Below are 25,000 nucleotides of genomic sequence, written 5' to 3'. Positions count from 1 at the left end.
AGAAGACCGATTATAGGTATGTCTCATGGTTTGACAAACACCGCTCTAGCTCCACCACCTTTCATTGCAGATGTGGAGGTGTAACATAAACAGTTATGGAGGCTTGAGACAGATACGACTCGTCTCAATCTCTCTAGTTGAAAACTGATCGATTTGAATGGGTATTTTTTACATTTGTTTACTTTGATTCACTTACTGATGCATCAATCGACTCAAAATAAATGAGCTCCATTCTTTTTGAAGTTTTATTTTTTCGTTTTTCTCTTTTAAAATATTAATTGATCTAATTTTGCTTAATATTCATTTGTCAAAACTCATCATCAGTTTGCTGTCGCGGCTGAAGAAGACAGAATGTGAAAGACACAGCAGATGAACTACAAAAGATTTGAACTGAAGCGTGGTCAACAGTTTGGAAGACTGCTATGCTCACAAGTATAGCACAAACACTCACATGAGGTTCAATCTTTCCAAGCACCATGGACAACAACAAATGATATACTCATTTTCATTGCCGCAGAAAGCAAAAAATGTTATACTTGTGTAAGGCTCGTTGGTCTAGGGGTATGATTCTCGCTTAGGGTGCGAGAGGTCCCGGGTTCAAATCCTGGATGAGCCCTTTTGCAGATATTTTAACAAGCTCAGACAGGCAGATCTCGGTCCACTGGTCGCAGGACGAGGTGGCTGAATGGTTTAGGCGATGGACTGCTAATCTATTGTGATATTCACTAGTTGGCTCAATGTCGCACTTCATTTAGAAAACCTGCAAAAAGCCCAAAGATTTTGGATTCTACAAACAGAAGTTGGCACATAGAGGGTTCCGAATTCAGACGAGTCCCTAGACACTTGTGGGGGACGTAGAGAAAAATTGAGAACACCACCGTGTTCGCGAGGGTCTCCTCTTTCCAGGGAGGGGTCATAGGATTTTGTAGGTCAAACGGTTCAGAAGCTACCGATGTTTTTGTGAGAAGACCGATTATAGGTATGTCTCATGGTTTGACAAACACCGCTCTAGCTCCACCACCTTTCATTGCAGATGTGGAGGTGTAACATAAACAGTTATGGAGGCTTGAGACAGATACGACTCGTCTCAATCTCTCTAGTTGAAAACTGATCGATTTGAATGGGTATTTTTTACATTCGTTTACTTTGATTCACTTACTGATGCATCAATCGACTCAAAATAAATGAGCTCCATTCTTTTTGAAGTTTTATTTTTTCGTTTTTCTCTTTTAAAATATTAATTGATCTAATTTTGCTTAATATTCATTTGTCAAAACTCATCATCAGTTTGCTGTCGCGGCTGAAGAAGACAGAATGTGAAAGACACAGCAGATGAACTACAAAAGATTTGAACTGAAGCCTGGTCAACAGTTTGGAAGACTGCTATGCTCACAAGTATAGCACAAACACTCACATGAGGTTCAATCTTTCCAAGCACCATGGACAACAACAAATGATATACTCATTTTCATTGCCGCAGAAAGCAAAAAATGTTATACTTGTGTAAGGCTCGTTGGTCTAGGGGTATGATTCTCGCTTAGGGTGCGAGAGGTCCCGGGTTCAAATCCTGGATGAGCCCTTTTGCAGATATTTTAACAAGCTCAGACAGGCAGATCTCGGTCCACTGGTCGCAGGACGAGGTGGCTGAATGGTTTAGGCGATGGACTGCTAATCTATTGTGATATTCACTAGTTGGCTCAATGTCGCACTTCATTTAGAAAACCTGCAAAAAGCCCAAAGATTTTGGATTCTACAAACAGAAGTTGGCACATAGAGGGTTCCGAATTCAGACGAGTCCCTAGACACTTGTGGGGGACGTAGAGAAAAATTGAGAACACCACCGTGTTCGCGAGGGTCTCCTCTTTCCAGGGAGGGGTCATAGGATTTTGTAGGTCAAACGGTTCAGAAGCTACCGATGTTTTTGTGAGAAGACCGATTATAGGTATGTCTCATGGTTTGACAAACACCGCTCTAGCTCCACCACCTTTCATTGCAGATGTGGAGGTGTAACATAAACAGTTATGGAGGCTTGCGATAGATACGACTTGTCTCAATCTCTCTAGTTGAAAACTGATCGATTTGAATGGGTATTTTTTACATTCGTTTACTTTGATTCACTTACTGATGCATCAATCGACTCAAAATAAATGAGCTCCATTCTTTTTGAAGTTTTATTTTTTCGTTTTTCTCTTTTAAAATATTAATTGATCTAATTTTGCTTAATATTCATTTGTCAAAACTCATCATCAGTTTGCTGTCGCGGCTGAAGAAGACAGAATGTGAAAGACACAGCAGATGAACTACAAAATATTTGAACTGAAGCCTGGTCAACAGTTTGGAAGACTGCTATGTTCACAAGTATAGCACAAACACTCACATGAGGTTCAATCTTTCCAAGCACCATGGACAACAACAAATGATATACTCATTTTCATTGCCGCAGAAAGCAAAAATTTTTATACTTGTGTAAGGCTCGTTGGTCTAGGGGTATGATTCTCGCTTAGGGTGCGAGAGGTCCCGGGTTCAAATCCTGGATGAGCCCTTTTGCAGATATTTTAACAAGCTCAGACAGGCAGATCTCGGTCCACTGGTCGCAGGACGAGGTGGCTGAATGGTTTAGGCGATGGACTGCTAATCTATTGTGATATTCACTAGTTGGCTCAATGTCGCACTTCATTTAGAAAACCTGCAAAAAGCCCAAAGATTTTGGATTCTACAAACAGAAGTTGGCACATAGAGGGTTCCGAATTCAGACGAGTCCCTAGACACTTGTGGGGGACGTAGAGAAAAATTGAGAACACCACCGTGTTCGCGAGGGTCTCCTCTTTCCAGGGAGGGGTCATAGGATTTTGTAGGTCAAACGGTTCAGAAGCTACCGATGTTTTTGTGAGAAGACCGATTATAGGTATGTCTCATGGTTTGACAAACACCGCTCTAGCTCCACCACCTTTCATTGCAGATGTGGAGGTGTAACATAAACAGTTATGGAGGCTTGAGACAGATACGACTCGTCTCAATCTCTCTAGTTGAAAACTGATCGATTTGAATGGGTATTTTTTACATTCGTTTACTTTGATTCACTTACTGATGCATCAATCGACTCAAAATAAATGAGCTCCATTCTTTTTGAAGTTTTATTTTTTCGTTTTTCTCTTTTAACCTCTCTGGGCTATGTGGGACGATTTCGTCCCACCTACGTAACAGCCACTTCAATCCAGTGGCGCGATTTTTGAATCGTTAGAAATGCTATAACTTCAATTTCTCAAACATATGACTATTTCACAGCTATTTAAAGACAAGAATCTCGTTAATCTAACCCCACTGTCCGATTTCAAAAAGGCTTTACAACAAAAGCAAAACATTAGATTATGTCAGCAGAGTACCCAGCCAGAAATAATCACACAGCCATTTTTCAAGCTAGCATATCATGTCACATAAACCCAAACCATATCTAAATGCAGCACTAACCTTTGATGATCTTCATCAGATGACACACCTAGGACATTGTGTTATACAATACATGCATGTCTGTTCAATCAAGTTCATATTTATATCAAAAACCAGCTTTTTACATTAGCATGTGACGTTCAGAACTAGCATTCCCACCGAACACTTCCGGTGATTTTACTAAATTACTCACGATAAACGTTCACAAAAAGCATAACAATTATTTTAAGAATTATAGATACATTACCCCTCTATGCACTCGATATGTCCGATTTTAAAATAGCTTTTCGGATGAAGCACATTTTGCAATAATCTAAGTACATAGCCCGGCATTACAGGGCTAGCTATTTAGATACCCACCCAGTTCAGCCTCCACCAAAATCACATTTCCTATAAGAAAAATGTTCTTACCTTGCTTGTTCTTCATCAGAATACACTGCCAGGACTTCTACTTCAATAACAAATGTTGGTTTGGTCCCAAATAATCCATCGTTATGTTCCAACAGCGACGTTTTGTTCGTGAGTTCTAGAATGCTTCTTCGCGGTGTCGCGCATGGCGCATTGGCGTGTCAAAAATGTCTAAATATTCCATTACCGTACTTCGAAGCATGTCAACCGCTGTTTAAAACCAATTTTTATGCCATTTATGTCGTAGAGAAGTGTTAATATTCCGACCGGGAGTATGCATTGAGCCTAAACAGCCGAATAAAATTTCTCCTCAGAAGCGACTCATGCACGCGCATCATTGAAAGGTCCTCCGAGCATCCACTTACAAAAGGCGATAATATATTTCAACCTGAGGTTCCCTCGTAAACCTTCAGTTATTTCGCGGGCTCTGAGAGCCTATTGGAGCCCTGGGAATTGTCACGTTACAGCTAAGATCCTTACTTTTCAATAAAAAGAGGTAAGACGCACGACTCCTTGTCAGACAGGGTACTTCCTGCTTGAAGCCTTGTCAGGTTTTTGCCTGCCATAGGAGTTCTGTTATACTCACAGACACCATTCAAACAGTTTTAGAAAATTCAGAGTGTTTTCTATCCAAACCTGAACAATAATATGCATATTCTAGCTTCTGAGTTGGTGTAGGAGGCAGTTAAAAATGGGAACATATTTTTTTCCAAAATTCTCAATACTGCCCCCTATACCAAACAGGTTAAAATATTAATTGATCTAATTTTGCTTAATATTCATTTGTCAAAACTCATCATCAGTTTGCTGTCGCGGCTGAAGAAGACAGAATGTGAAAGACACAGCAGATGAACTACAAAAGATTTGAACTGAAGCCTGGTCAACAGTTTGGAAGACTGCTATGCTCACAAGTATAGCACAAACACTCACATGAGGTTCAATCTTTCCAAGCACCATGGACAACAACAAATGATATACTCATTTTCATTGCCGCAGAAAGCAAAAAATGTTATACTTGTGTAAGGCTCGTTGGTCTAGGGGTATGATTCTCGCTTAGGGTGCGAGAGGTCCCGGGTTCAAATCCTGGATGAGCCCTTTTGCAGATATTTTAACAAGCTCAGACAGGCAGATCTCGGTCCACTGGTCGCAGGACGAGGTGGCTGAATGGTTTAGGCGATGGACTGCTAATCTATTGTGATATTCACTAGTTGGCTCAATGTCGCACTTCATTTAGAAAACCTGCAAAAAGCCCAAAGATTTTGGATTCTACAAACAGAAGTTGGCACATAGAGGGTTCCGAATTCAGACGAGTCCCTAGACACTTGTGGGGGACGTAGAGAAAAATTGAGAACACCACCGTGTTCGCGAGGGTCTCCTCTTTCCAGGGAGGGGTCATAGGATTTTGTAGGTCAAACGGTTCAGAAGCTACCGATGTTTTTGTGAGAAGACCGATTATAGGTATGTCTCATGGTTTGACAAACACCGCTCTAGCTCCACCACCTTTCATTGCAGATGTGGAGGTGTAACATAAACAGTTATGGAGGCTTGAGACAGATACGACTCGTCTCAATCTCTCTAGTTGAAAACTGATCGATTTGAATGGGTATTTTTTACATTCGTTTACTTTGATTCACTTACTGATGCATCAATCGACTCAAAATAAATGAGCTCCATTCTTTTTGAAGTTTTATTTTTTCGTTTTTCTCTTTTAACCTCTCTGGGCTATGTGGGACGATTTCGTCCCACCTACGTAACAGCCACTTCAATCCAGTGGCGCGATTTTTGAATCGTTAGAAATGCTATAACTTCAATTTCTCAAACATATGACTATTTCACAGCTATTTAAAGACAAGAATCTCGTTAATCTAACCCCACTGTCCGATTTCAAAAAGGCTTTACAACAAAAGCAAAACATTAGATTATGTCAGCAGAGTACCCAGCCAGAAATAATCACACAGCCATTTTTCAAGCTAGCATATCATGTCACATAAACCCAAACCATATCTAAATGCAGCACTAACCTTTGATGATCTTCATCAGATGACACACCTAGGACATTGTGTTATACAATACATGCATGTCTGTTCAATCAAGTTCATATTTATATCAAAAACCAGCTTTTTACATTAGCATGTGACGTTCAGAACTAGCATTCCCACCGAACACTTCCGGTGATTTTACTAAATTACTCACGATAAACGTTCACAAAAAGCATAACAATTATTTTAAGAATTATAGATACATTACCCCTCTATGCACTCGATATGTCCGATTTTAAAATAGCTTTTCGGATGAAGCACATTTTGCAATAATCTAAGTACATAGCCCGGCATTACAGGGCTAGCTATTTAGATACCCACCCAGTTCAGCCTCCACCAAAATCACATTTCCTATAAGAAAAATGTTCTTACCTTGCTTGTTCTTCATCAGAATACACTGCCAGGACTTCTACTTCAATAACAAATGTTGGTTTGGTCCCAAATAATCCATCGTTATGTTCCAACAGCGACGTTTTGTTCGTGAGTTCTAGAATGCTTCTTCGCGGTGTCGCGCATGGCGCATTGGCGTGTCAAAAATGTCTAAATATTCCATTACCGTACTTCGAAGCATGTCAACCGCTGTTTAAAACCAATTTTTATGCCATTTATGTCGTAGAGAAGTGTTAATATTCCGACCGGGAGTATGCATTGAGCCTAAACAGCCGAATAAAATTTCTCCTCAGAAGCGACTCATGCACGCGCATCATTGAAAGGTCCTCCGAGCATCCACTTACAAAAGGCGATAATATATTTCAACCTGAGGTTCCCTCGTAAACCTTCAGTTATTTCGCGGGCTCTGAGAGCCTATTGGAGCCCTGGGAATTGTCACGTTACAGCTAAGATCCTTACTTTTCAATAAAAAGAGGTAAGACGCACGACTCCTTGTCAGACAGGGTACTTCCTGCTTGAAGCCTTGTCAGGTTTTTGCCTGCCATAGGAGTTCTGTTATACTCACAGACACCATTCAAACAGTTTTAGAAAATTCAGAGTGTTTTCTATCCAAACCTGAACAATAATATGCATATTCTAGCTTCTGAGTTGGTGTAGGAGGCAGTTAAAAATGGGAACATATTTTTTCCAAAATTCTCAATACTGCCCCCTATACCAAACAGGTTAAAATATTAATTGATCTAATTTTGCTTAATATTCATTTGTCAAAACTCATCATCAGTTTGCTGTCGCGGCTGAAGAAGACAGAATGTGAAAGACACAGCAGATGAACTACAAAAGATTTGAACTGAAGCCTGGTCAACAGTTTGGAAGACTGCTATGCTCACAAGTATAGCACAAACACTCACATGAGGTTCAATCTTTCCAAGCACCATGGACAACAACAAATGATATACTCATTTTCATTGCCGCAGAAAGCAAAAAATGTTATACTTGTGTAAGGCTCGTTGGTCTAGGGGTATGATTCTCGCTTAGGGTGCGAGAGGTCCCGGGTTCAAATCCTGGATGAGCCCTTTTGCAGATATTTTAACAAGCTCAGACAGGCAGATCTCGGTCCACTGGTCGCAGGACGAGGTGGCTGAATGGTTTAGGCGATGGACTGCTAATCTATTGTGATATTCACTAGTTGGCTCAATGTCGCACTTCATTTAGAAAACCTGCAAAAAGCCCAAAGATTTTGGATTCTACAAACAGAAGTTGGCACATAGAGGGTTCCGAATTCAGACGAGTCCCTAGACACTTGTGGGGGACGTAGAGAAAAATTGAGAACACCACCGTGTTCGCGAGGGTCTCCTCTTTCCAGGGAGGGGTCATAGGATTTTGTAGGTCAAACGGTTCAGAAGCTACCGATGTTTTTGTGAGAAGACCGATTATAGGTATGTCTCATGGTTTGACAAACACCGCTCTAGCTCCACCACCTTTCATTGCAGATGTGGAGGTGTAACATAAACAGTTATGGAGGCTTGAGATAGATACGACTCGTCTCAATCTCTCTAGTTGAAAACTGATCGATTTGAATGGGTATTTTTTACATTCGTTTACTTTGATTCACTTACTGATGCATCAATCGACTCAAAATAAATGAGCTCCATTCTTTTTGAAGTTTTATTTTTTCGTTTTTCTCTTTTAAAATATTAATTGATCTAATTTTGCTTAATATTCATTTGTCAAAACTCATCATCAGTTTGCTGTCGCGGCTGAAGAAGACAGAATGTGAAAGACACAGCAGATGAACTACAAAATATTTGAACTGAAGCCTGGTCAACAGTTTGGAAGACTGCTATGTTCACAAGTATAGCACAAACACTCACATGAGGTTCAATCTTTCCAAGCACCATGGACAACAACAAATGATATACTCATTTTCATTGCCGCAGAAAGCAAAATTTTTTATACTTGTGTAAGGCTCGTTGGTCTAGGGGTATGATTCTCGCTTAGGGTGCGAGAGGTCCCGGGTTCAAATCCTGGATGAGCCCTTTTGCAGATATTTTAACAAGCTCAGACAGGCAGATCTCGGGCCACTGGTCGCAGGACGAGGTGGCTGAATGGTTTAGGCGATGGACTGCTAATCTATTGTGATATTCACTAGTTGGCTCAATGTCGCACTTCATTTAGAAAACCTGCAAAAAGCCCAAAGATTTTGGATTCTACAAACAGAAGTTGGCACATAGAGGGTTCCGAATTCAGACGAGTCCCTAGACACTTGTGGGGGACGTAGAGAAAAATTGAGAACACCACCGTGTTCGCGAGGGTCTCCTCTTTCCAGGGAGGGGTCATAGGATTTTGTAGGGCAAACGGTTCAGAAGCTACCGATGTTTTTGTGAGAAGACCGATTATAGGTATGTCTCATGGTTTGACAAACACCGCTCTAGCTCCAACACCTTTCATTGCAGATGCGGAGGTGTAACATAAACAGTTATGGAGGCTTGAGACAGATACGACTCGTCTCAATCTCTCTAGTTGAAAACTGATCGATTTGAATGGGTATTTTTTACATTCGTTTACTTTGATTCACTTACTGATGCATCAATCGACTCAAAATAAATGAGCTCCATTCTTTTTGAAGTTTTATTTTTTCGTTTTTCTCTTTTAACCTCTCTGGGCTATGTGGGACGATTTCGTCCCACCTACGTAACAGCCACTTCAATCCAGTGGCGCGATTTTTGAATCGTTAGAAATGCTATAACTTCAATTTCTCAAACATATGACTATTTCACAGCTATTTAAAGACAAGAATCTCGTTAATCTAACCCCACTGTCCGATTTCAAAAAGGCTTTACAACAAAAGCAAAACATTAGATTATGTCAGCAGAGTACCCAGCCAGAAATAATCACACAGCCATTTTTCAAGCTAGCATATCATGTCACATAAACCCAAACCATATCTAAATGCAGCACTAACCTTTGATGATCTTCATCAGATGACACACCTAGGACATTGTGTTATACAATACATGCATGTCTGTTCAATCAAGTTCATATTTATATCAAAAACCAGCTTTTTACATTAGCATGTGACGTTCAGAACTAGCATTCCCACCGAACACTTCCGGTGATTTTACTAAATTACTCACGATAAACGTTCACAAAAAGCATAACAATTATTTTAAGAATTATAGATACATTACCCCTCTATGCACTCGATATGTCCGATTTTAAAATAGCTTTTCGGATGAAGCACATTTTGCAATAATCTAAGTACATAGCCCGGCATTACAGGGCTAGCTATTTAGATACCCACCCAGTTCAGCCTCCACCAAAATCACATTTCCTATAAGAAAAATGTTCTTACCTTGCTTGTTCTTCATCAGAATACACTGCCAGGACTTCTACTTCAATAACAAATGTTGGTTTGGTCCCAAATAATCCATCGTTATGTTCCAACAGCGACGTTTTGTTCGTGAGTTCTAGAATGCTTCTTCGCGGTGTCGCGCATGGCGCATTGGCGTGTCAAAAATGTCTAAATATTCCATTACCGTACTTCGAAGCATGTCAACCGCTGTTTAAAACCAATTTTTATGCCATTTATGTCGTAGAGAAGTGTTAATATTCCGACCGGGAGTATGCATTGAGCCTAAACAGCCGAATAAAATTTCTCCTCAGAAGCGACTCATGCACGCGCATCATTGAAAGGTCCTCCGAGCATCCACTTACAAAAGGCGATAATATATTTCAACCTGAGGTTCCCTCGTAAACCTTCAGTTATTTCGCGGGCTCTGAGAGCCTATTGGAGCCCTGGGAATTGTCACGTTACAGCTAAGATCCTTACTTTTCAATAAAAAGAGGTAAGACGCACGACTCCTTGTCAGACAGGGTACTTCCTGCTTGAAGCCTTGTCAGGTTTTTGCCTGCCATAGGAGTTCTGTTATACTCACAGACACCATTCAAACAGTTTTAGAAAATTCAGAGTGTTTTCTATCCAAACCTGAACAATAATATGCATATTCTAGCTTCTGAGTTGGTGTAGGAGGCAGTTAAAAATGGGAACATATTTTTTCCAAAATTCTCAATACTGCCCCCTATACCAAACAGGTTAAAATATTAATTGATCTAATTTTGCTTAATATTCATTTGTCAAAACTCATCATCAGTTTGCTGTCGCGGCTGAAGAAGACAGAATGTGAAAGACACAGCAGATGAACTACAAAAGATTTGAACTGAAGCCTGGTCAACAGTTTGGAAGACTGCTATGCTCACAAGTATAGCACAAACACTCACATGAGGTTCAATCTTTCCAAGCACCATGGACAACAACAAATGATATACTCATTTTCATTGCCGCAGAAAGCAAAACAATTTTATACTTGTGTAAGGCTCGTTGGTCTAGGGGTATGATTCTCGCTTAGGGTGCGAGAGGTCCCGGGTTCAAATCCTGGATGAGCCCTTTTGCAGATATTTTAACAAGCTCAGACAGGCAGATCTCGGTCCACTGGTCGCAGGACGAGGTGGCTGAATGGTTTAGGCGATGGACTGCTAATCTATTGTGATATTCACTAGTTGGCTCAATGTCGCACTTCATTTAGAAAACCTGCAAAAAGCCCAAAGATTTTGGATTCTACAAACAGAAGTTGGCACATAGAGGGTTCCGAATTCAGACGAGTCCCTAGACACTTGTGGGGGACGTAGAGAAAAATTGAGAACACCACCGTGTTCGCGAGGGTCTCCTCTTTCCAGGGAGGGGTCATAGGATTTTGTAGGTCAAACGGTTCAGAAGCTACCGATGTTTTTGTGAGAAGACCGATTATAGGTATGTCTCATGGTTTGACAAACACCGCTCTAGCTCCAACACCTTTCATTGCAGATGCGGAGGTGTAACATAAACAGTTATGGAGGCTTGAGACAGATACGACTCGTCTCAATCTCTCTAGTTGAAAACTGATCGATTTGAATGGGTATTTTTTACATTCGTTTACTTTGATTCACTTACTGATGCATCAATCGACTCAAAATAAATGAGCTCCATTCTTTTTGAAGTTTTATTTTTTCGTTTTTCTCTTTTAACCTCTCTGGGCTATGTGGGACGATTTCGTCCCACCTACGTAACAGCCACTTCAATCCAGTGGCGCGATTTTTGAATCGTTAGAAATGCTATAACTTCAATTTCTCAAACATATGACTATTTCACAGCTATTTAAAGACAAGAATCTCGTTAATCTAACCCCACTGTCCGATTTCAAAAAGGCTTTACAACAAAAGCAAAACATTAGATTATGTCAGCAGAGTACCCAGCCAGAAATAATCACACAGCCATTTTTCAAGCTAGCATATCATGTCACATAAACCCAAACCATATCTAAATGCAGCACTAACCTTTGATGATCTTCATCAGATGACACACCTAGGACATTGTGTTATACAATACATGCATGTCTGTTCAATCAAGTTCATATTTATATCAAAAACCAGCTTTTTACATTAGCATGTGACGTTCAGAACTAGCATTCCCACCGAACACTTCCGGTGATTTTACTAAATTACTCACGATAAACGTTCACAAAAAGCATAACAATTATTTTAAGAATTATAGATACATTACCCCTCTATGCACTCGATATGTCCGATTTTAAAATAGCTTTTCGGATGAAGCACATTTTGCAATAATCTAAGTACATAGCCCGGCATTACAGGGCTAGCTATTTAGATACCCACCCAGTTCAGCCTCCACCAAAATCACATTTCCTATAAGAAAAATGTTCTTACCTTGCTTGTTCTTCATCAGAATACACTGCCAGGACTTCTACTTCAATAACAAATGTTGGTTTGGTCCCAAATAATCCATCGTTATGTTCCAACAGCGACGTTTTGTTCGTGAGTTCTAGAATGCTTCTTCGCGGTGTCGCGCATGGCGCATTGGCGTGTCAAAAATGTCTAAATATTCCATTACCGTACTTCGAAGCATGTCAACCGCTGTTTAAAACCAATTTTTATGCCATTTATGTCGTAGAGAAGTGTTAATATTCCGACCGGGAGTATGCATTGAGCCTAAACAGCCGAATAAAATTTCTCCTCAGAAGCGACTCATGCACGCGCATCATTGAAAGGTCCTCCGAGCATCCACTTACAAAAGGCGATAATATATTTCAACCTGAGGTTCCCTCGTAAACCTTCAGTTATTTCGCGGGCTCTGAGAGCCTATTGGAGCCCTGGGAATTGTCACGTTACAGCTAAGATCCTTACTTTTCAATAAAAAGAGGTAAGACGCACGACTCCTTGTCAGACAGGGTACTTCCTGCTTGAAGCCTTGTCAGGTTTTTGCCTGCCATAGGAGTTCTGTTATACTCACAGACACCATTCAAACAGTTTTAGAAAATTCAGAGTGTTTTCTATCCAAACCTGAACAATAATATGCATATTCTAGCTTCTGAGTTGGTGTAGGAGGCAGTTAAAAATGGGAACATATTTTTTCCAAAATTCTCAATACTGCCCCCTATACCAAACAGGTTAAAATATTAATTGATCTAATTTTGCTTAATATTCATTTGTCAAAACTCATCATCAGTTTGCTGTCGCGGCTGAAGAAGACAGAATGTGAAAGACACAGCAGATGAACTACAAAAGATTTGAACTGAAGCCTGGTCAACAGTTTGGAAGACTGCTATGCTCACAAGTATAGCACAAACACTCACATGAGGTTCAATCTTTCCAAGCACCATGGACAACAACAAATGATATACTCATTTTCATTGCCGCAGAAAGCAAAAAATGTTATACTTGTGTAAGGCTCGTTGGTCTAGGGGTATGATTCTCGCTTAGGGTGCGAGAGGTCCCGGGTTCAAATCCTGGATGAGCCCTTTTGCAGATATTTTAACAAGCTCAGACAGGCAGATCTCGGTCCACTGGTCGCAGGACGAGGTGGCTGAATGGTTTAGGCGATGGACTGCTAATCTATTGTGATATTCACTAGTTGGCTCAATGTCGCACTTCATTTAGAAAACCTGCAAAAAGCCCAAAGATTTTGGATTCTACAAACAGAAGTTGGCACATAGAGGGTTCCGAATTCAGACGAGTCCCTAGACACTTGTGGGGGACGTAGAGAAAAATTGAGAACACCACCGTGTTCGCGAGGGTCTCCTCTTTCCAGGGAGGGGTCATAGGATTTTGTAGGTCAAACGGTTCAGAAGCTACCGATGTTTTTGTGAGAAGACCGATTATAGGTATGTCTCATGGTTTGACAAACACCGCTCTAGCTCCACCACCTTTCATTGCAGATGTGGAGGTGTAACATAAACAGTTATGGAGGCTTGAGACAGATACGACTCGTCTCAATCTCTCTAGTTGAAAACTGATCGATTTGAATGGGTATTTTTTACATTCGTTTACTTTGATTCACTTACTGATGCATCAATCGACTCAAAATAAATGAGCTCCATTCTTTTTGAAGTTTTATTTTTTCGTTTTTCTCTTTTAAAATATTAATTGATCTAATTTTGCTTAATATTCATTTGTCAAAACTCATCATCAGTTTGCTGTCGCGGCTGAAGAAGACAGAATGTGAAAGACACAGCAGATGAACTACAAAAGATTTGAACTGAAGCCTGGTCAACAGTTTGGAAGACTGCTATGCTCACAAGTATAGCACAAACACTCACATGAGGTTCAATCTTTCCAAGCACCATGGACAACAACAAATGATATACTCATTTTCATTGCCGCAGAAAGCAAAAATTTTTATACTTGTGTAAGGCTCGTTGGTCTAGGGGTATGATTCTCGCTTAGGGTGCGAGAGGTCCCGGGTTCAAATCCTGGATGAGCCCTTTTGCAGATATTTTAACAAGCTCAGACAGGCAGATCTCGGTCCACTGGTCGCAGGACGAGGTGGCTGAATGGTTTAGGCGATGGACTGCTAATCTATTGTGATATTCACTAGTTGGCTCAATGTCGCACTTCATTTAGAAAACCTGCAAAAAGCCCAAAGATTTTGGATTCTACAAACAGAAGTTGGCACATAGAGGGTTCCGAATTCAGACGAGTCCCTAGACACTTGTGGGGGACGTAGAGAAAAATTGAGAACACCACCGTGTTCGCGAGGGTCTCCTCTTTCCAGGGAGGGGTCATAGGATTTTGTAGGGCAAACGGTTCAGAAGCTACCGATGTTTTTGTGAGAAGACCGATTATAGGTATGTCTCATGGTTTGACAAACACCGCTCTAGCTCCAACACCTTTCATTGCAGATGCGGAGGTGTAACATAAACAGTTATGGAGGCTTGAGACAGATACGACTCGTCTCAATCTCTCTAGTTGAAAACTGATCGATTTGAATGGGTATTTTTTACATTCGTTTACTTTGATTCACTTACTGATGCATCAATCGACTCAAAATAAATGAGCTCCATTCTTTTTGAAGTTTTATTTTTTCGTTTTTCTCTTTTAACCTCTCTGGGCTATGTGGGACGATTTCGTCCCACCTACGTAACAGCCACTTCAATCCAGTGGCGCGATTTTTGAATCGTTAGAAATGCTATAACTTCAATTTCTCAAACATATGACTATTTCACAGCTATTTAAAGACAAGAATCTCGTTAATCTAACCCCACTGTCCGATTTCAAAAAGGCTTTACAACAAAAGCAAAACATTAGATTATGTCAGCAGAGTACCCAGCCAGAAATAATCACACAGCCATTTTTCAAGCTAGCATATCATGTCACATAAACCCAAACCATATCTAAATGCAGCACTAACCTTTGATGATCTTCATCAGATGACACACCTAGGACATTGTGTTATACAATACATGCATGTCTGTTCAATCAAGTTCATATTTATCTCAAAAACCAGCTTTTTACATTAGCATGTGACGTTCAGAACTAGCATTCCCACCGAACACTTCCGGTGATTTTACTAAATTACTCACGATAAACGTTCACAAAAAGCATAACAATTATTTTAAGAATTATAGATACATTACCCCTCTATGCACTCGATATGTCCGATTTTAAAATAGCTTTTCGGATGAAGCACATTTTGCAATAATCTAAGTACATAGCCCGGCATTACAGGGCTAGCTATTTAGATACCCACCCAGTTCAGCCTCCACCAAAATCACATTTCCTATAAGAAAAATGTTCTTACCTTGCTTGTTCTTCATCAGAATACACTGCCAGGACTTCTACTTCAATAACAAATGTTGGTTTGGTCCCAAATAATCCATCGTTATGTTCCAACAGCGACGTTTTGTTCGTGAGTTCTAGAATGCTTCTTCGCGGTGTCGCGCATGGCGCATTGGCGTGTCAAAAATGTCTAAATATTCCATTACCGTACTTCGAAGCATGTCAACCGCTGTTTAAAACCAATTTTTATGCCATTTATGTCGTAGAGAAGTGTTAATATTCCGACCGGGAGTATGCATTGAGCCTAAACAGCCGAATAAAATTTCTCCTCAGAAGCGACTCATGCACGCGCATCATTGAAAGGTCCTCCGAGCATCCACTTACAAAAGGCGATAATATATTTCAACCTGAGGTTCCCTCGTAAACCTTCAGTTATTTCGCGGGCTCTGAGAGCCTATTGGAGCCCTGGGAATTGTCACGTTACAGCTAAGATCCTTACTTTTCAATAAAAAGAGGTAAGACGCACGACTCCTTGTCAGACAGGGTACTTCCTGCTTGAAGCCTTGTCAGGTTTTTGCCTGCCATAGGAGTTCTGTTATACTCACAGACACCATTCAAACAGTTTTAGAAAATTCAGAGTGTTTTCTATCCAAACCTGAACAATAATATGCATATTCTAGCTTCTGAGTTGGTGTAGGAGGCAGTTAAAAATGGGAACATATTTTTTCCAAAATTCTCAATACTGCCCCCTATACCAAACAGGTTAAAATATTAATTGATCTAATTTTGCTTAATATTCATTTGTCAAAACTCATCATCAGTTTGCTGTCGCGGCTGAAGAAGACAGAATGTGAAAGACACAGCAGATGAACTACAAAAGATTTGAACTGAAGCCTGGTCAACAGTTTGGAAGACTGCTATGCTCACAAGTATAGCACAAACACTCACATGAGGTTCAATCTTTCCAAGCACCATGGACAACAACAAATGATATACTCATTTTCATTGCCGCAGAAAGCAAAAAATGGTATACTTGTGTAAGGCTCGTTGGTCTAGGGGTATGATTCTCGCTTAGGGTGCGAGAGGTCCCGGGTTCAAATCCTGGATGAGCCCTTTTGCAGATATTTTAACAAGCTCAGACAGGCAGATCTCGGTCCACTGGTCGCAGGACGAGGTGGCTGAATGGTTTAGGCGATGGACTGCTAATCTATTGTGATATTCACTAGTTGGCTCAATGTCGCACTTCATTTAGAAAACCTGCAAAAAGCCCAAAGATTTTGGATTCTACAAACAGAAGTTGGCACATAGAGGGTTCCGAATTCAGACGAGTCCCTAGACACTTGTGGGGGACGTAGAGAAAAATTGAGAACACCACCGTGTTCGCGAGGGTCTCCTCTTTCCAGGGAGGGGTCATAGGATTTTGTAGGGCAAACGGTTCAGAAGCTACCGATGTTTTTGTGAGAAGACCGATTATAGGTATGTCTCATGGTTTGACAAACACCGCTCTAGCTCCAACACCTTTCATTGCAGATGCGGAGGTGTAACATAAACAGTTATGGAGGCTTGAGACAGATACGACTCGTCTCAATCTCTCTAGTTGAAAACTGATCGATTTGAATGGGTATTTTTTACATTCGTTTACTTTGATTCACTTACTGATGCATCAATCGACTCAAAATAAATGAGCTCCATTCTTTTTGAAGTTTTATTTTTTCGTTTTTCTCTTTTAACCTCTCTGGGCTATGTGGGACGATTTCGTCCCACCTACGTAACAGCCACTTCAATCCAGTGGCGCGATTTTTGAATCGTTAGAAATGCTATAACTTCAATTTCTCAAACATATGACTATTTCACAGCTATTTAAAGACAAGAATCTCGTTAATCTAACCCCACTGTCCGATTTCAAAAAGGCTTTACAACAAAAGCAAAACATTAGATTATGTCAGCAGAGTACCCAGCCAGAAATAATCACACAGCCATTTTTCAAGCTAGCATATCATGTCACATAAACCCAAACCATATCTAAATGCAGCACTAACCTTTGATGATCTTCATCAGATGACACACCTAGGACATTGTGTTATACAATACATGCATGTCTGTTCAATCAAGTTCATATTTATATCAAAAACCAGCTTTTTACATTAGCATGTGACGTTCAGAACTAGCATTCCCACCGAACACTTCCGGTGATTTTACTAAATTACTCACGATAAACGTTCACAAAAAGCATAACAATTATTTTAAGAATTATAGATACATTACCCCTCTATGCACTCGATATGTCCGATTTTAAAATAGCTTTTCGGATGAAGCACATTTTGCAATAATCTAAGTACATAGCCCGGCATTACAGGGCTAGCTATTTAGATACCCACCCAGTTCAGCCTCCACCAAAATCACATTTCCTATAAGAAAAATGTTCTTACCTTGCTTGTTCTTCATCAGAATACACTGCCAGGACTTCTACTTCAATAACAAATGTTGGTTTGGTCCCAAATAATCCATCGTTATGTTCCAACAGCGACGTTTTGTTCGTGAGTTCTAGAATGCTTCTTCGCGGTGTCGCGCATGGCGCATTGGCGTGTCAAAAATGTCTAAATATTCCATTACCGTACTTCGAAGCATGTCAACCGCTGTTTAAAACCAATTTTTATGCCATTTATGTCGTAGAGAAGTGTTAATATTCCGACCGGGAGTATGCATTGAGCCTAAACAGCCGAATAAAATTTCTCCTCAGAAGCGACTCATGCACGCGCATCATTGAAAGGTCCTCCGAGCATCCACTTACAAAAGGCGATAATATATTTCAACCTGAGGTTCCCTCGTAAACCTTCAGTTATTTCGCGGGCTCTGAGAGCCTATTGGAGCCCTGGGAATTGTCACGTTACAGCTAAGATCCTTACTTTTCAATAAAAAGAGGTAAGACGCACGACTCCTTGTCAGACAGGGTACTTCCTGCTTGAAGCCTTGTCAGGTTTTTGCCTGCCATAGGAGTTCTGTTATACTCACAGACACCATTCAAACAGTTTTAGAAAATTCAGAGTGTTTTCTATCCAAACCTGAACAATAATATGCATATTCTAGCTTCTGAGTTGGTGTAGGAGGCAGTTAAAAATGGGAACATATTTTTTCCAAAATTCTCAATACTGCCCCCTATACCAAACAGGTTAAAATATTAATTGATCTAATTTTGCTTAATATTCATTTGTCAAAACTCATCATCAGTTTGCTGTCGCGGCTGAAGAAGACAGAATGTGAAAGACACAGCAGATGAACTACAAAAGATTTGAACTGAAGCCTGGTCAACAGTTTGGAAGACTGCTATGCTCACAAGTATAGCACAAACACTCACATGAGGTTCAATCTTTCCAAGCACCATGGACAACAACAAATGATATACTCATTTTCATTGCCGCAGAAAGCAAAAAATTTTATACTTGTGTAAGGCTCGTTGGTCTAGGGGTATGATTCTCGCTTAGGGTGCGAGAGGTCCCGGGTTCAAATCCTGGATGAGCCCTTTTGCAGATATTTTAACAAGCTCAGACAGGCAGATCTCGGTCCACTGGTCGCAGGACGAGGTGGCTGAATGGTTTAGGCGATGGACTGCTAATCTATTGTGATATTCACTAGTTGGCTCAATGTCGCACTTCATTTAGAAAACCTGCAAAAAGCCCAAAGATTTTGGATTCTACAAACAGAAGTTGGCACATAGAGGGTTCCGAATTCAGACGAGTCCCTAGACACTTGTGGGGGACGTAGAGAAAAATTGAGAACACCACCGTGTTCGCGAGGGTCTCCTCTTTCCAGGGAGGGGTCATAGGATTTTGTAGGTCAAACGGTTCAGAAGCTACCGATGTTTTTGTGAGAAGACCGATTATAGGTATGTCTCATGGTTTGACAAACACCGCTCTAGCTCCACCACCTTTCATTGCAGATGTGGAGGTGTAACATAAACAGTTATGGAGGCTTGAGACAGATACGACTCGTCTCAATCTCTCTAGTTGAAAACTGATCGATTTGAATGGGTATTTTTTACATTCGTTTACTTTGATTCACTTACTGATGCATCAATCGACTCAAAATAAATGAGCTCCATTCTTTTTGAAGTTTTATTTTTTCGTTTTTCTCTTTTAAAATATTAATTGATCTAATTTTGCTTAATATTCATTTGTCAAAACTCATCATCAGTTTGCTGTCGCGGCTGAAGAAGACAGAATGTGAAAGACACAGCAGATGAACTACAAAAGATTTGAACTGAAGCCTGGTCAACAGTTTGGAAGACTGCTATGCTCACAAGTATAGCACAAACACTCACATGAGGTTCAATCTTTCCAAGCACCATGGACAACAACAAATGATATACTCATTTTCATTGCCGCAGAAAGCAAAAAATTTTATACTTGTGTAAGGCTCGTTGGTCTAGGGGTATGATTCTCGCTTAGGGTGCGAGAGGTCCCGGGTTCAAATCCTGGATGAGCCCTTTTGCAGATATTTTAACAAGCTCAGACAGGCAGATCTCGGTCCACTGGTCGCAGGACGAGGTGGCTGAATGGTTTAGGCGATGGACTGCTAATCTATTGTGATATTCACTAGTTGGCTCAATGTCGCACTTCATTTAGAAAACCTGCAAAAAGCCCAAAGATTTTGGATTCTACAAACAGAAGTTGGCACATAGAGGGTTCCGACTTCAGACGAGTCCCTAGACACTTGTGGGGGACGTAGAGAAAAATTGAGAACACCACCGTGTTCGCGAGGGTCTCCTCTTTCCAGGGAGGGGTCATAGGATTTTGTAGGGCAAACGGTTCAGAAGCTACCGATGTTTTTGTGAGAAGACCGATTATAGGTATGTCTCATGGTTTGACAAACACCGCTCTAGCTCCACCACCTTTCATTGCAGATGTGGAGGTGTAACATAAACAGTTATGGAGGCTTGAGACAGATACGACTCGTCTCAATCTCTCTAGTTGAAAACTGATCGATTTGAATGGGTATTTTTTACATTCGTTTACTTTGATTCACTTACTGATGCATCAATCGACTCAAAATAAATGAGCTCCATTCTTTTTGAAGTTTTATTTTTTCGTTTTTCTCTTTTAACCTCTCTGGGCTATGTGGGACGATTTCGTCCCACCTACGTAACAGCCACTTCAATCCAGTGGCGCGATTTTTGAATCGTTAGAAATGCTATAACTTCAATTTCTCAAACATATGACTATTTCACAGCTATTTAAAGACAAGAATCTCGTTAATCTAACCCCACTGTCCGATTTCAAAAAGGCTTTACAACAAAAGCAAAACATTAGATTATGTCAGCAGAGTACCCAGCCAGAAATAATCACACAGCCATTTTTCAAGCTAGCATATCATGTCACATAAACCCAAACCATATCTAAATGCAGCACTAACCTTTGATGATCTTCATCAGATGACACACCTAGGACATTGTGTTATACAATACATGCATGTCTGTTCAATCAAGTTCATATTTATATCAAAAACCAGCTTTTTACATTAGCATGTGACGTTCAGAACTAGCATTCCCACCGAACACTTCCGGTGATTTTACTAAATTACTCACGATAAACGTTCACAAAAAGCATAACAATTATTTTAAGAATTATAGATACATTACCCCTCTATGCACTCGATATGTCCGATTTTAAAATAGCTTTTCGGATGAAGCACATTTTGCAATAATCTAAGTACATAGCCCGGCATTACAGGGCTAGCTATTTAGATACCCACCCAGTTCAGCCTCCACCAAAATCACATTTCCTATAAGAAAAATGTTCTTACCTTGCTTGTTCTTCATCAGAATACACTGCCAGGACTTCTACTTCAATAACAAATGTTGGTTTGGTCCCAAATAATCCATCGTTATGTTCCAACAGCGACGTTTTGTTCGTGAGTTCTAGAATGCTTCTTCGCGGTGTCGCGCATGGCGCATTGGCGTGTCAAAAATGTCTAAATATTCCATTACCGTACTTCGAAGCATGTCAACCGCTGTTTAAAACCAATTTTTATGCCATTTATGTCGTAGAGAAGTGTTAATATTCCGACCGGGAGTATGCATTGAGCCTAAACAGCCGAATAAAATTTCTCCTCAGAAGCGACTCATGCACGCGCATCATTGAAAGGTCCTCCGAGCATCCACTTACAAAAGGCGATAATATATTTCAACCTGAGGTTCCCTCGTAAACCTTCTGTTATTTCGCGGGCTCTGAGAGCCTATTGGAGCCCTGGGAATTGTCACGTTACAGCTAAGATCCTTACTTTTCAATAAAAAGAGGTAAGACGCACGACTCCTTGTCAGACAGGGTACTTCCTGCTTGAAGCCTTGTCAGGTTTTTGCCTGCCATAGGAGTTCTGTTATACTCACAGACACCATTCAAACAGTTTTAGAAAATTCAGAGTGTTTTCTATCCAAACCTGAACAATAATATGCATATTCTAGCTTCTGAGTTGGTGTAGGAGGCAGTTAAAAATGGGAACATATTTTTTCCAAAATTCTCAATACTGCCCCCTATACCAAACAGGTTAAAATATTAATTGATCTAATTTTGCTTAATATTCATTTGTCAAAACTCATCATCAGTTTGCTGTCGCGGCTGAAGAAGACAGAATGTGAAAGACACAGCAGATGAACTACAAAAGATTTGAACTGAAGCCTGGTCAACAGTTTGGAAGACTGCTATGCTCACAAGTATAGCACAAACACTCACATGAGGTTCAATCTTTCCAAGCACCATGGACAACAACAAATGATATACTCATTTTCATTGCCGCAGAAAGCAAAAAATGTTTATACTTGTGTAAGGCTCGTTGGTCTAGGGGTATGATTCTCGCTTAGGGTGCGAGAGGTCCCGGGTTCAAATCCTGGATGAGCCCTTTTGCAGATATTTTAACAAGCTCAGACAGGCAGATCTCGGTCCACTGGTCGCAGGACGAGGTGGCTGAATGGTTTAGGCGATGGACTGCTAATCTATTGTGATATTCACTAGTTGGCTCAATGTCGCACTTCATTTAGAAAACCTGCAAAAAGCCCAAAGATTTTGGATTCTACAAACAGAAGTTGGCACATAGAGGGTTCCGAATTCAGACGAGTCCCTAGACACTTGTGGGGGACGTAGAGAAAAATTGAGAACACCACCGTGTTCGCGAGGGTCTCCTCTTTCCAGGGAGGGGTCATAGGATTTTGTAGGTCAAACGGTTCAGAATCTACCGATGTTTTTGTGAGAAGACCGATTATAGGTATGTCTCATGGTTTGACAAACACCGCTCTAGCTCCACCACCTTTCATTGCAGATGTGGAGGTGTAACATAAACAGTTATGGAGGCTTGAGATAGATACGACTCGTCTCAATCTCTCTAGTTGAAAACTGATCGATTTGAATGGGTATTTTTTACATTCGTTTACTTTGATTCACTTACTGATGCATCAATCGACTCAAAATAAATGAGCTCCATTCTTTTTGAAGTTTATTTTTTCGTTTTTCTCTTTTAAATATTAATTGATCTCATTTTGCTTAATATTCATTTGTCAAAACTCATCATCAGTTTGCTGTCGCGGCTGAAGAAGACAGAATGTGAAAGACACAGCAGATGAACTACAAAAGATTTGAACTGAAGCCTGGTCAACAGTTTGGAAGACTGCTATGCTCACAAGTATAGCACAAACACTCACATGAGGTTCAATCTTTCCAAGCACCATGGACAACAACAAATGATATACTCATTTTCATTGCCGCAGAAAGCAAAAAATGTTTATACTTGTGTAAGGCTCGTTGGTCTAGGGGTATGATTCTCGCTTAGGGTGCGAGAGGTCCCGGGTTCAAATCCTGGATGAGCCCTTTTGCAGATATTTTAACAAGCTCAGACAGGCAGATCTCGGTCCACTGGTCGCAGGACGAGGTGGCTGAATGGTTTAGGCGATGGACTGCTAATCTATTGTGATATTCACTAGTTGGCTCAATGTCGCACTTCATTTAGAAAACCTGCAAAAAGCCCAAAGATTTTGGATTCTACAAACAGAAGTTGGCACATAGAGGGTTCCGAATTCAGACGAGTCCCTAGACACTTGTGGGGGACGTAGAGAAAAATTGAGAACACCACCGTGTTCGCGAGGGTCTCCTCTTTCCAGGGAGGGGTCATAGGATTTTGTAGGTCAAACGGTTCAGAAGCTACCGATGTTTTTGTGAGAAGACCGATTATAGGTATGTCTCATGGTTTGACAAACACCGCTCTAGCTCCACCACCTTTCATTGCAGATGTGGAGGTGTAACATAAACAGTTATGGAGGCTTGAGATAGATACGACTCGTCTCAATCTCTCTAGTTGAAAACTGATCGATTTGAATGGGTATTTTTTACATTCGTTTACTTTGATTCACTTACTGATGCATCAATCGACTCAAAATAAATGAGCTCCATTCTTTTTGAAGTTTTATTTTTTCGTGTTTTCCTCTTTAAAATATTAATTGATCTATTTTGCTTAATATTCATTTGTCAAAACTCATCATCAGTTTGCTGTCGCGGCTGAAGAAGACAGAATGTGAAAGACACAGCAGATGAACTACAAAAGATTTGAACTGAAGCTGGTCAACAGTTTGGAAGACTGCTATGCCACAAGTATAGCACAAACACTCACATGAGGTCAATCTTTCCAAGCACCATGGACAACAACAAATGATATACTCATTTTCATTGCCGCAGAAAGCAAAAAATTTTATTACTTGGTAGGCTCGTTGGTCTAGGGTATGATTCTCGCTTAGGGTGCGAGAGGTCCCGGGTTCAAATCCTCGGATGAGCCCTTTGCAGATATTTTAACAAGCTCAGACAGGCAGATCCGGTCACTGGTCGCAGGACGAGGTGGCTGAATGGTTTACGGATGGACTGCTAATCTATTGTGATATTCACTAGTGGGCTCAATGTCGCACTTCATTTAGAAAACCTGCAAAAAGCCCAAAGATTTTGATTCTACAAACAGAAGTTGGCACATAGAGGTTCCGAATTCAGACGAGTCCCTAGACACTTGTGGGGGACGTAGAGAAAAATTGAGAACACCACCGTGTTCGCGAGGGTCTCCTCTTTCCAGGGAGGGGTCATAGGATTTTGTAGGTCAAACGGTTCAGATGCTACCGATGTTTTTGTGAGAAGACCGATTATTGGTATGTCTCATGGTTTGACAAACACCGCTCTAGCTCCACCACCTTTCCATTGCAGATGTGGAGGTGTAACATAAACAGTTATGGAGGCTTGAGACAGATACGACTCGTCTCAATCTCTCTAGTTGAAAACTGATCGATTGAATGGGTATTTTTTACATTCGTTTACTTTTGATTCACTTACTGATGGCATCAATCGACTCAAAATAAATGAGCTCCATTCTTTTTGAAGTTTTTTTTTTTCGTTTTTCTTCTTTTAAAAATTAATTGCTAATTTTGCTTAATATTCATTTGTCAAAACTCATCATCAGTTTGCTGTCGCGGCTGAAGAAGACAAATGTGAAAGACACAGCAGATGAACTACAAAAGATTGAACTGAAGCCTGGTCAACAGTTTGGAAGACTGCTATGCTCACAAGTATAGCACAAAACACTCACATGGT

At 40.6% G+C, this 25,000-nt stretch overlaps 15 non-coding genes across 15 annotated transcripts; all 15 read left to right on the top strand.

Annotated features, from left to right (window-relative positions):
- The first annotated feature begins 544 nt into the window (after nucleotides 1-544).
- On the top strand, nucleotides 545-616 carry trnap-agg (transfer RNA proline (anticodon AGG)). The gene has a single exon. It is a non-coding gene; the product is annotated as a tRNA-Pro (tRNA).
- Nucleotides 617-1,507: 891 nt separating this feature from the next.
- trnap-agg (transfer RNA proline (anticodon AGG)) lies at nucleotides 1,508-1,579 on the top strand. Its single transcript has one exon. It is a non-coding gene; the product is annotated as a tRNA-Pro (tRNA).
- Nucleotides 1,580-2,470: 891 nt separating this feature from the next.
- trnap-agg (transfer RNA proline (anticodon AGG)) lies at nucleotides 2,471-2,542 on the top strand. Its single transcript has one exon. It is a non-coding gene; the product is annotated as a tRNA-Pro (tRNA).
- Nucleotides 2,543-4,878: 2,336 nt separating this feature from the next.
- trnap-agg (transfer RNA proline (anticodon AGG)) lies at nucleotides 4,879-4,950 on the top strand. The gene has a single exon. It is a non-coding gene; the product is annotated as a tRNA-Pro (tRNA).
- A 2,335-nt stretch (nucleotides 4,951-7,285) lies between these two features.
- Nucleotides 7,286-7,357, top strand: trnap-agg (transfer RNA proline (anticodon AGG)). Its single transcript has one exon. It is a non-coding gene; the product is annotated as a tRNA-Pro (tRNA).
- Nucleotides 7,358-8,248: 891 nt separating this feature from the next.
- Nucleotides 8,249-8,320, top strand: trnap-agg (transfer RNA proline (anticodon AGG)). Its single transcript has one exon. It is a non-coding gene; the product is annotated as a tRNA-Pro (tRNA).
- A 2,336-nt stretch (nucleotides 8,321-10,656) lies between these two features.
- trnap-agg (transfer RNA proline (anticodon AGG)) lies at nucleotides 10,657-10,728 on the top strand. The gene has a single exon. It is a non-coding gene; the product is annotated as a tRNA-Pro (tRNA).
- A 2,335-nt stretch (nucleotides 10,729-13,063) lies between these two features.
- On the top strand, nucleotides 13,064-13,135 carry trnap-agg (transfer RNA proline (anticodon AGG)). Its single transcript has one exon. It is a non-coding gene; the product is annotated as a tRNA-Pro (tRNA).
- Nucleotides 13,136-14,026: 891 nt separating this feature from the next.
- trnap-agg (transfer RNA proline (anticodon AGG)) lies at nucleotides 14,027-14,098 on the top strand. Its single transcript has one exon. It is a non-coding gene; the product is annotated as a tRNA-Pro (tRNA).
- Nucleotides 14,099-16,433: 2,335 nt separating this feature from the next.
- trnap-agg (transfer RNA proline (anticodon AGG)) lies at nucleotides 16,434-16,505 on the top strand. The gene has a single exon. It is a non-coding gene; the product is annotated as a tRNA-Pro (tRNA).
- Nucleotides 16,506-18,840: 2,335 nt separating this feature from the next.
- Nucleotides 18,841-18,912, top strand: trnap-agg (transfer RNA proline (anticodon AGG)). Its single transcript has one exon. It is a non-coding gene; the product is annotated as a tRNA-Pro (tRNA).
- An 891-nt stretch (nucleotides 18,913-19,803) lies between these two features.
- On the top strand, nucleotides 19,804-19,875 carry trnap-agg (transfer RNA proline (anticodon AGG)). The gene has a single exon. It is a non-coding gene; the product is annotated as a tRNA-Pro (tRNA).
- Nucleotides 19,876-22,211: 2,336 nt separating this feature from the next.
- trnap-agg (transfer RNA proline (anticodon AGG)) lies at nucleotides 22,212-22,283 on the top strand. Its single transcript has one exon. It is a non-coding gene; the product is annotated as a tRNA-Pro (tRNA).
- Nucleotides 22,284-23,173: 890 nt separating this feature from the next.
- On the top strand, nucleotides 23,174-23,245 carry trnap-agg (transfer RNA proline (anticodon AGG)). Its single transcript has one exon. It is a non-coding gene; the product is annotated as a tRNA-Pro (tRNA).
- An 887-nt stretch (nucleotides 23,246-24,132) lies between these two features.
- On the top strand, nucleotides 24,133-24,204 carry trnap-agg (transfer RNA proline (anticodon AGG)). Its single transcript has one exon. It is a non-coding gene; the product is annotated as a tRNA-Pro (tRNA).
- Nucleotides 24,205-25,000: the final 796 nt, after the last annotated feature.

This window comes from Salmo trutta, unplaced genomic scaffold (assembly GCF_901001165.1).
Source record: "Salmo trutta unplaced genomic scaffold, fSalTru1.1, whole genome shotgun sequence".
In the NCBI taxonomy this organism is placed as follows: Eukaryota; Metazoa; Chordata; class Actinopteri; order Salmoniformes; family Salmonidae; genus Salmo; species Salmo trutta.
Note: the sequence above shows the minus strand (reverse complement) of the source record. Positions and strands in the feature narration are given on the sequence as shown.